General features: G+C 34.1%; 1 long non-coding RNA gene across 1 annotated transcript; it reads right to left on the bottom strand.

Moving 5' to 3' along the window:
* Positions 1 to 3,470: 3,470 nt before the first annotated feature.
* Positions 3,471 to 11,127, bottom strand: LOC133180854 (uncharacterized). Its single transcript, XR_009720402.1, has 3 exons — positions 11,052 to 11,127; positions 5,808 to 5,907; positions 3,471 to 3,571 (listed from the first exon to the last, which is right to left on the bottom strand). It is a non-coding gene; the product is annotated as an uncharacterized LOC133180854 (long non-coding RNA).
* Between the last annotated feature and the right edge of the window lie 1,350 nt (positions 11,128 to 12,477).

Here is a 12,477-nt window from a genome sequence, read left to right as displayed (position 1 = left end):
ACTGAGCTTTGAATTGAGCTAAACACAACACCCGACGGAAGGATAGGAGGAGACGGAAGACGGACATGACATACTCTTTAATTATGCCCCGGCCATATTCATGGCGGGGCATAAAAATTGGGTATCAGGGAAGTTTCATCCTCAATGACCAGAATAAATCCTCCAAATAGCAAAATGCAACGAAGGTTCGCAATTTATCTTGGGCCCGAAGAATCAATCACTGACAGTAATTTTTCATTTACCACCACATTGCGTCAAACACTGCCTTTAGCACGTATTGAAAATGGGAGTAACTCAATTTTCAAGTTGAGAAAGAAAAATGAGTTATCCCCCATCAATAAAAGTAGATACACGATATATAAACGTCGTTTGTTATAAAAGTATTAAATTATTAAAACGTTTTTGAATCTCGTTTGACAAAAATTATTGGGTATCAAATTTTAAAATTATACAAAAAGTAAGATTCAGTTGGTAACATCATTTGTGAACTTGGAAAAGAGATAAGTCTGTAAACGAAAAGGGAAAAAAAGGTTCTTGCTGCATCTAATTATATTGAAACTTTTGGCCTGAGGAACAAAAATAATTTTTTAGCCTCTTGCTCCAACCTTTACGTTTTGAAATATTGACTTTAAATTCACGTATAAGATTGAAACCGATATTAATTAATAAATCAGCCATGAATTTCCAAAGATGTATTTAAATATTTAAATGCGTCCTTTATTTTGTGCTGTGCTATACGTGTAGAGTGTTTTAGTCCATGCAGGTCTGCTGGCAATCTTCCAGGGAATCGAAATGATTTTGTCCCGGAGCTGATGGGCCACCGAACATCCTCCTTACACACTGCCCCAGGGTGGGGCTGTAGAACCAATAAATGTGGAGGCTTAGGTACTGTCCTTCATAGGCGGGCAACAAACACTCTGTTAGTAAAATATAAAGTTAAAATCAAAATTATGTAAATGATTTCATATTTTTGTAAGTGATCTGAGAACGAAAGTCTGCTGATCTGCGTACATATCTATTTTGGCAGCAGTACGTACATGTACTGTTAATATGATATATAGATGTGCTTTAGTTTTACATACAGTAGAACATCGTTATATCGAATACCGATATCTCGAATACCAGGGATTTGTCAAAATGAGTTGCTAATCCTTATCAGTTTTTCTTTATGTTTTTTACCCTCTGATATCTCGGAAGTTTTATCTTGGTCCCGAAGAGTTCGAGAAAACGCATCTTCGCTAGCCAAGAGTTTTCGGTCCACTTCGCTCCCCATGATGGGGAGCGGAGTGGACCGAAAACTCTTGGTTAGCGATGATCGAGTATTTTCAAGTGAAAAAAGTTTAATTTAAAAAAATATATTTCTTAAGTTTTTGTAAAATAAATGACAAAAAATGAATTAAAAAAAAAATTCTGATAAATTTAAAACCCCCTCACTCTGATAAAAAATTTGTAGGATCCTGAACATATGTTGTTGAGTAGAAAATTAAGTCATAATGTAAACTAAAGGGATAATGTCTAACCTTGTTTTATAGCTCTGATGTCATGATAAAGGCTGATAACGAGGAAAAGAATTAGAAAAAATGGTTTCATCACGTGACCCTAATCCAGCCAATGTAAAATAGAGTCCAAGAAAATTCATACATCTGAAAATAGAAGAAACCTGAATCTTTACTCCCCTACAATAAAATATATTTTTTAAATCGTTATGTTGTCGAAGTCGAGCTGAATTGTACTTCAAGTTCTGTAATTATAATAATAAGGTATGCCAAATTTTGGTGGAAGAATTTGGTAAAACGAAACCCTCTGGAATTCCCTTTTCTCACAATAAAATTAAATGTTATAAAAATGCAAATTGAAAATGATCCAATATGATGGATTTTTAGTAAAAACAAATGTCAGCTCGGAGATACATATAAGAATAATTATATTTCCATAAGAAACAGATAAAGTAAACATGCACATATATACTTACCAACAAATCACCAATACACAAATGCATTTAATTTTCAGCACGTCCAATATTTTATTGCATTACACATCAAAGACATCTGTTGTATGATTTATGAAAATGGTCACTTTTAAACGGTCACACACTCAATTTGGATATTCATGCATGTGGTATTACTGTCATTATACATTTCATTAATGACATTATATAGATACTAATCATGTCATGTCAAACTGCTCACATATCAGAGTTAATTCCAAGAAACACAATGTCGGTGTGATGGCAACATTTTGAATACAGAAGCTTAAGGGATGTTTTGTGATAAACTAAAGCTATATTCCATTTTTTTTTTTTAAAATTAGATCAAAGGTCAAGACTAGGATGTCGGTAATTGTGGTATTTGACAAAGCGACCTGCTTACGCATGTTATCTGTATCTGTAACGACTAATTTTTAATCAAAGAAGAGAAATAAGGAGCAAATTAATAAAGGTCTTTAACATAAAATACATGGTTCTTTGCTAATGCAATGCTGAGTTTCTAACGTTTAATGGATTAAAAGAGAGAACGCCTTTAAATAGATAAAATTCAAACTCAAACTCTCAAGTCAAATACTCTGGCATTTTAATTGTAACTATTCTAAAAACCTATGTATGCTAATCACGTATTCCATCTGGCATGTTTTAAAAAGTATACCGGTAGCTCACCGTGAAGGACCGACAGACAAACAGACTACGGAGAAGGGCTAAATGCGGGGGATATTAAGATTATAAGGTCTGTCAATCCGACAGTCTATACTTTCGTCATTTTGCTTTTCTGTAACATTTTAGGTTTCAGACGATATCTGTGAATGTACATAAGCTTTTGTAACGAAATTTCACATATCATGACTCGGTACGACTTAGAAAAGATCCTTATCGATATTGAAGACAAAAGGTCAAGGTCACAAATTCATCAATTACATAAAATATAAGTATCTGTATAATGTTTAATTCTCTGTGAAATTTTGAAAAAAAACTTAAAGGGATGTCTCTCATGACTCAGGAATGACGACTCCTAATGATTTTGAGGTCAAGGTCACAATTAAATTGATACAAGGTATGAAATGGTACACATTACTTTGATAAAAGCTTTTGCAATGAAGTGTCATATCATAATTCCCTAGGTCACAAGAAGTAAAATGGTTTTCAAATTGACTTCAATATTGTCCATAACAAAAATATGACCAAAATTGATTAAGATGTGAAGGGGCAAAGGGTCAAGTTCCCAATTTTGTATATTGTTGCACAGTGTTTCTGGATAATATAATTATCTCAAGCATCGTTAGAAAGCCAAGTTCGGTCTCGCTTCTCTAACAGAAGCAAAAACGGCCGTGTGTTCCGTTGATAAAGTCCGTCGTCCTATTAAGATTCTTTGAATTAACTTGTATATTCTCTACAAAATATTCTCTATAAAATAAAAATTTATATTTTACAGATTAAGCAAATCAGATGTTTCAAGGTCAGTAAATTTATTTCTCACCTGAATGATAGACCACTATCCCATCCAGACCAGAGTTCTGGAGATTCTGTCGTACATCCACCCATCTTCCTCAGCCGGGGGTGAGTGACAGGACAAAGACACGCCTGAAAATATAAACCCCGCTCATATAAATGTAAGTCACACGATAAAGTCACGCCTGAAAAATAAAATATAAACCCCGCCCATCTTAATGTGAGTGACACGGCAGACACGGATGAAAATATAAACCGTGCCTATATAAATGTCAGTAACACGAAAAAGTCACACCTGAAAATATAAACCCTGCCCATATGAATGTCAGTAACACGATATTGTAGCGCCTGAAGATATAAACCCTGCCAATATGAATGTCAGTAACACGATAAAGTCACACCTGAAAATATAAACCCTGCCCATATGAATGTCAGTAACACGATATTGTAGCGCCTGAAGATATAAACCCAGCCCATATGAATGTCAGTAACACGATAAAGTAACGCCTGAAAAATATAAACCCTGCCCATATGAATGTCAGTAACACAATAAAGTCACACCTGAAAATATAAACCCTGCCCATATGAATGTCAGTAACACGATAAGGTAACGCCTGAAAAATATAAACCCTGCCCATATGAATGTCAGTAACACGATAAAGTCACACCTGAAAATATAAACCCTGCCCATATGAATGTCAGTAACACGATAAGGTAACGCCTGAAAAATATAAACCCTGCCCATATGAATGTCAGTAACACGATAAAGTCACACCTGAAAATATAAACCCTGCCCATATGAATGTCAGTAACACGATATTGTAGCGCCTGAAGATATAAACCCAGCCCATATGAATGTCAGTAACACGATAAAGTCACACCTGAAAATATAAACCATGCCCATATGAATGTCAGTAACACGATAAAGTCACGTCTGAAAAATATAAACCCCGCTTATCTTAATGTGAGTGACACGACAGACACGGATGAAAATATAAACCCCGCCTATTTAAATGTAAGTGACACAACAAAGACGCGCCTGAAAATATAAACCCCGCCCATCTGATGTAAGTGACACGCCAAGGACACGCCTGAAAATATAAACCCCGCCCATCTGAATGTAAGTGACACGACAAAGTCACGCCTGAAAATATAAACCCCGTCCATCTTAATGTGAGTGACACGACAGACACGGATTAAAATATTAACCCCGGCTATATACATGTAAGTGACACGGCAAAGTCACGCCTGAAAATATAAACCCCATCTGTCCGAATGTGAGTGACAAGACAAAACACGCCCTGTAAATATAATCCTCACCCATCTGAATGTGAGTGGTACGACAAAGACACGTCCGATAATATAAACCCCGCCCATCTAAATGTGAGTGGCATGACAAAGACAAAGGCTGATAATATAAACCCCGCCCATCTTAATTTGAGTGACGCGACAAAGACACACCTGTAAAATTAATATAACCCTGTCCATCTGAATGTGAGTGACACAACAAAGACAAGTCTGATAATATAAAGTCCGCCCATCTAAATGTGAGTGGCATGACAAAGGCAAAGGCTGATAATACAGGTATAAACCGCGACCATCTTAATGTGAGTGACGCGACAAAGACACACCTGTAAATATACCCTGCCCATCTGAATGTGAGTGACACAACTAGGACACGTCTGATTAATATAAAGTCCGCCCATCTTAATGTGAGCGGCATGACAAAGACAAAGGCTGATTTAAATATAAACCGCGTCCATCTTAATGTGAGTGACTCGACAAAGACACGTCTGAAAATATAATCCTCCCCATCTGAATGTGAGTGACATGACAAAGACACGTCTGAAAATTAATCCCTGTCCATCTGAATGTGAGTAGCGCAAAATGACACTTCTGTAAATATAGGGTTGTATGTGTGTATCCTTCAATACACTTAATACATCCTGTTACCAATAAATATACACAGTACGAGAAGGGGAATGTTACAGGAATGGTAAAATCACCGATTTCATTATTTTATTACACAAATGCATTAAAAGGGGCATATATTGCATTTTCATAAAAAAGTGTGGTATGACCCTGATCCAGATCATTTATTCAAGGTCATTGAAACAGTGAAAAAAAACCGATATTCTAAAGAAGTCTGTTCTATATCATCAGATGAAAATATGATAAACTTGACACAAAAAGTTGTCTATCTAGGTGGATATTTTATAGCCTTGAATCAAGGTGAATTGAATGTCAAAGTTTATAATTTGTGATTTTTGGCATGCACTGAGAAAACGAACAACTCTAATTTGATAGAAATTTGTAAACTTACACATCTTTCTCTCCAATAGGCATATTATAAAGATATTACGAGTACCTTTCTTGGAGTTCCTAAAAAATCTCCGAAACACTTTTACAAATCTTCCAAGTTTTCGTGTCTTTCTGTTCTTGTGGTCACTTTCAGTCTTCATCCCAACCTAAGTTCAAAATAGTAAATATACATTTTAAACAATATAAAAGCTATCTTGTATTGAATATTTTTAAATAATTTAATCGAAAATTCTATACATTATTAAAGTTACATGCAAGTGCATAACCGGAAGTCAACTGGGCTTTACCTGTAGGCATATTTAAAATTTGTAAACATGGACCATTGATTAAAAATTTGAATTTAATATACAATAAAACAGATCAAATAGATAAAGCGACTAGTGCAACATATGGTTAAATTCAATGGAATGAGAAAGTTTGTCGGCGCATGTACACTCTGGATGCAGGCACGTAGTATTGAGGAGGGACTGCCCCCCCCCCCCCCCTGTTTTGCTTTCACTAAAAGGCTAATTGCCCCCTCTCTCACTTTTTGTCGCAGCATGGTCAATACTAACAATAAATGATAAATCAAATTTCAAAGATCTTTGGTACCGTGATTGTCCTCTTTCCATGTTAAAAATTAAAAGAAAAAAATCCGAAAACATTATTAAATTAGGAAAATATATATTCGTCAGCCGCACGAATCGTTTGAATTAAAAAGTAGATATAACAAAACAGCTAGTATTTGCTACTTACATGTAAGCTTCCAATTTTGAATATGACACTCATAATTTGACTTCCAACATTTATTTGTTTAAATATTGATACATTGGCTTTCAAAAGAAACTGAAATACTTTGCCTCTAGATATGATTCTAAGGCCAAACAAAAAAATATGTGTGGTTCCGGTTACACTTCCATAAAAATTAGGGTAGGTAGGTAGGGAATTTTTTTTTTTTTTTTTTTTTTTTTTAACAAAATGATTTTCTAAATTTTTCTAAATAATACCTATCACTGCTTTGCAAATGGCATTTAGATGTGATGTGATAATAGCGAGCGCAGCGAGCGGCGCGAAGCGCCGCTCGTCACTGCGAGCTCTAACGACAACGCCTGGGCGAAGAGAAAATTCGGACTACTGCACATTCATTCAATAGAATTTTTTTCCGCAGTAATTCTGACCCACAATGCATCGCTTCTTGTTCTCGCTGCTAACTTCGTTCACGCGGTGACAACAACTAAAATTTCACAAAAAATAAACTCACCTTAATTAATGGCTATTGCATGCAGATAGTAGATTAATTAACATTCTTTGTGCCGTGGGCCTATTTTGGGCCTATTTTCAAAAACTACGTTAAGTGCCATGGGCCTATTTTGGGCCTACTGTTAACTCATTACGTCACAAGGAAAACTGATTATGACGTTCCGTCATCATTCTGAGTTTCGCGCCATTTTAGCCTCTTGATGCAGAAAACAATCAATTATTTTAATATAATATTACTGAAAATTGTGAGAATGAACAGGAATTTTAAACAGGCATTTCATTTGTCTGAATCTTTGGAAAATGTAAACAATGCATTCTAATTTAAAATTAAGGAATTTTATCAACATCTCCAATCTTTGTCTGAACGATATAAGTAATCAAATTAAGTTCCAGTGGGAGAAAAAATATTATTTATTTATCTTAAACATGGGAATAATTTTTCATCAGTTGCAAGAATATAATGTTTTGATCGTGGTAAATATGAAATACTAGTATTGCAAAATCATTGTAATTTATGTAAATATTTTTTTTTCATAATCTAAAATCGGCATTATATACCATACAGTTTAACAATATACATGTAACATGTAAGCCTTGTAGAGCTTTTTAATCGACTATATAACGTTTTATCCTTGGGAGCATCACAAGTTTATACAGAGAAATGCAGTTTACAACAGATTACTTAATCTGGAGGGAAAGCAAAAAAAAAAAAAAAAAAAAAAAAAAAAAAAAAAAAAAAAAAATCGCGACTGTGTAAAGTGTATGGTAGTTTAATAAATATAATTTGTGGAGGAAAAAACTCCTTATTATCCCGGGATGGTATATCGGCGAAAAGGGAGGGCAAAATATCTTCGAATCGGAGCAAGATCCCCCACCCCCCACCCCCACCCGCAAATACCCCTAAGCCCTAAGATCTTGATTTCCTCCCAATGTAACTTAACCAAGTATAGTAATACATTATTGACTTTATTTTCTAACAGCTACAGCTGTAGGCGAGGCATTTAAGGTCAACTACTACCGGTACTTACATATAGATGCACATTGTAAGATACACGTGTGTTGACGGAATATTTACCTGGTAGTTTTACCAAATGAAATGTTTCTTAATTCTTTAAAGTCCTTGAGGGTGTTTTTATATATCTAGCACCAAATACAAAGCACAGACTCCTGTTTCAGTTATATCTTTTAACCCATAACAGAACAATAACATTATTACACTATGGTTTAAATAATTATTACAGAAAGAAGTACCTGTGATACAAGTAATATATATTGTAAATTTGTAGAAAAATGTAGTAAAATTACAAAAAGAACAAGTTTTTTTTAATTAAATCTAAGTCTCTTCATTTGATTGAATAAAAAAAAAAATCCACAGAATGCATCCAAGTTCCCGATTAAGGGTGGTACCAGACACTGAAGAAAAAATTGAAAGTAACGTACGTCTTCGTCGGTGTATTCCAGGTTATAATATATGAGAACAAGATTACAACAAGTTAAAATGATGCAAAGCATCAAATCGGCCGCAAAAATATATTTAGTATTCTGAAGTATATTCACGAGAAAGAGTCCAAAGAAAAAAATTACAAATAGAAAAGTATATGATGCATTAAAAAAATATATATATATAACCATAACAATCATAATTATAATTTTAAACAATACAAAAGGTTTCAGGGAAAGGGGTGTGTGTGCATGTGGTAACATGTAAGGTCTACGTTCAAAAAATATGTATAAGGTGTACGAACAGATATTAACCTTTTTTTCATTAACCTTATTTTTGCAAATAGAATTTTCATGTCTTAGAAAACCTTTACTGGTAACCCCCCCCCCCAAAATTATAAGTAGTTATTAATGTATCACTGCGTTTCAATTACATTGCATTTGTATATTTTTAACTTCACTATATGCAGTATACTTGATCCACGGCAGGCGCGGATCCAGGAATTGAAGGGGGGGGGGCAAAAAGTAGGCGGGGATCTGGGGCGAAGCCCCCGGAAGCTCTTGTATTCTTCAGAGATTTTGTAGGGTAAAAATGAGGTCTACCGAGTAGACATTTTTATATTTTCTTCTCATATTTTTTCCATTAAAAAAAAAACAGAATTACGGTTTTTTAATATTTGATTAACAGTCTTACGCACAGTTTACAGATATTCCACGGTTTTTCTTTTTTTAAATGGAAAATGTCAAAGAATGGAAAAATATACTCCAAGTAATTAAACTAAAAGTGAATATTAGTAACTACAACCAAATGTTTAGATGGCGAAAAGTTCCCAGGAAATTAGAAATGTTGAATCAGTATAAGTTTGACCTTCACACACATTAACGTTATGGCATCGTGTGTGTTAGAAATTTTTCTGAAAAATAATCAGATTGCCATCATGGACGGCTATTGAAAAAAAAATACGGAAAAGAGAAGTTTACAAAATGAGCTTAATAATGCGTATTCCTGATTCAAACAGAGCATTACATGTGCTCACAGTGACGATCGGATAGTAATGATGCTCGGAACCTGTCTAGAAAAGCTTTAAAACATGAGCTATCGTAACTTATTGCTCATTCACTCACAGGTGGATTTTTAGATCGACTAATTCATTTTTTTTTTTCATTTTCTCGATGAAACTATGATTTATGTTTTGACAATCCGCTGCACGGTTCCTTGATGTTGCATATTTTTTATATTTTAAAGAATTTAACCCCATACCTTATAATTCATGTGAATTAGGTATGGGGTTATATTTTTTTAAATAAGAAAAATATGTAACATAAAGTACTAGATCTTCTAAAAAATATTTGAGCATAAATTATGTGTGTTCTATAATTGTAATCTTTTTCCGAAGGGGCTAGTCTTTTTAGAATTTGTTCTCTGTTGTCTCTATTTTAACGCGAATAAGTATTTATACCTTTATCTACATTGTTTGTGACGTCATAGTTACGTTACGTCATAGTTTCAACGTAATAGAAAACTGTCACGGCACAGTACGTAATTTGAACTGGAAATCTGTACGGCAGCAAAAGGGTTAAACGTTCTTTGTTAAAATATTTGCACTTTTTAAACTTTGTTTATGGAAATGCAGCTAACATACGACGTCATGTGACGTCACAGTCTAGACGTTCCAAATGTCTCGTGCGGTTTGAAGAGGCGGATCTTAAAATGAAGTGAACAATGCGCTCGCCCCAACGGTCGCACCGTCAACATATTATACTAGTCAATATTGGTAGGGGACACCTACATGCTAGCTTGCTTTGGACTTAATACTATTAAACACTTGCACTATGTTTTGTAAGGAGGTCGTCATTGCTGAAACTAAAACTTAAACCGAAGCCATTGATGGAAATCGGGGAAAATTCCGGAAAAAATATGAAAATTGCCAAAAAAAAGTTTAGAGTCGGGGGTATAAGATAGGGAAGGTCGGGTAACCGGAACCACACATATTTTTTTATTTGGCCTAATATATATAACTTTTAAGTGTCACACATATATGTAATTTGAAGGTGAACGACTTAATTTGATGTGTATTATTAATTGAGTTAGCTACAGGCATGCATATGCTGACATCACTTATTATTTCACCTATTTTTAGATATAAACAATTAATTCTAAAAACATTTCAAGAAAGTATATTTTTAGTAATTATAAAGTCCTCGACTTCATTAAGAAGGCCACATTTATAAAACATTTAAAACTTCACAGTTTCCAGTATAAAGAAACATATTGAGAACAAGACACTGTCGCTTCACCCGTCTACATTCTGTAAAATACTTAGTACAGACCCTTAGATACTGATTTCATTTGAGGGAGGGACACATAATTAAAAAACAATTCCTCAGAGAAAAAAAATAAATTAAAAGGTGGTTGGGTGCAGAAGATTATCATTTAGGGGGCACAACCGTAAATAAGTTGTTGTTTCTATTGCATAAAAGATACATTAGCAAAATAAGGGAGGAGGGTTAAAAGCTCCTCGTCCCCCCCTCCGGTTCCTTAAGGCGTGTAATATTGATTAAAAGCAAGAAAAAAGGTTAAGATAATTGGCTTTATTTTAAAATTACTCACATTCAAGGTTGGGCGCTTATTAATAGTCCTTTTAAGTCCGAAAAAATAATTTGAAATGTTTTAACGAGTACTTTTTTTCTGACACGTGTACAAAGAAAGTCAGCTGTTACGTGAAATTGACTTGTTAGTTTAGTTCACCTGTTGCAGGTACGGAAGGTGGGCCACCACAGAAGGTAACACGATCGCTAGGACACACAATCGCTTTGAATCAGTCAATAATGCTAATATGTAACTAATATTCAGCGGAGTTTGACGCTTTAGGATTATAACATGTACGCTGAAAATAATATTAATAATAAAAGCTAGACAATTTCACGATTTATGTGCTGTTATCAGAGATGGGGTCTAATAAAAAAATGTGTTCCTTGTAATCAAACTACTTCATAAATGGAAGAATATTAACGGGAGGTGAAAAAATGTCTTAATTTGAGGAACCTATAAATTTACACACAAATCTATTTAAGCAAAGATCGACTGAGTTTTGTCAAATCCATTTTCATAGATTACTCCTCATATATTTCTCTCATATTGACAGTATTAATGTTAGGTCTTGAATACATGTGGTAACCCCCCCCCCCCCCCCCACACACACACACACTGATGCACAACCATACACACTAAATACACAACGGGACTGTTAAATCAATTTAGATTCCTTAAACTTTGGCATGATTTTTTTTAAAATAATGTATAGCTTTTTTACAATGTGCGGTTCAAATTCCTCCTTTCTTCTTGTGGAATTTTAACACACTTTGTCAGTATTGTGTGTTTTAAAAGTAAACAATTTTACAATGAACAAATCTATCATGAAAGTGAACAGAGTTAATTAAAGCTGTCTACATGCATCTGTTAATTTAGGAAAAAAATTCCTAATTTGACAAAATTTGTGTGAAAAATCCTTTTTCTGTCACACGATTCTAGTATACTACAGCTGTAGTATTCAAAATGGAATGCATCATCAAAACAAATCGATAAACTTATTCAATGTATCGAAGAAGAAAGCTGGTCAAACTTTCCAATATTTTTTTTGCCAAATATAAATAAATAAATAAATAAATAAATAAATAAATAAATAAATAAATAAATAAATAAATAAATAAGGCCAACTTTAAAATAATGTTTGTTTGCCCTCTCCCGACTCATGATGAAAAAATTGGGTCGGTAGGTAGGCGAGGGAATTTTTTTTCTCAAAAAGTTTCAAAATCAATGCTGAATTTTCAAAATTTATTTTCCGGAATGCATGAAAAAATAATTGCTTCCTGGAAGTTAAAAAAGTTTTGAGTCGGGCCATTTTTAGCCACTCGGTTGGGAGAGGGCAACCAAATAATTTTTTTTAAAGATGGCCTAATATGCTAAGTTTAACTGGAACGCGGGATGACACATTAGGTTACATGTACTTTAACACATGCACTGTCCACAAAAAAAT

This window comes from Saccostrea echinata, unplaced genomic scaffold (genome assembly GCF_033153115.1).
Source record: "Saccostrea echinata isolate AGI-Se365-2 ecotype Australia unplaced genomic scaffold, CSIRO_AGI_Sech_v1 ptg000007l, whole genome shotgun sequence".
NCBI lineage: Eukaryota > Metazoa > Mollusca > Bivalvia > Ostreida > Ostreidae > Saccostrea > Saccostrea echinata.
Note: the sequence above shows the minus strand (reverse complement) of the source record. Positions and strands in the feature narration are given on the sequence as shown.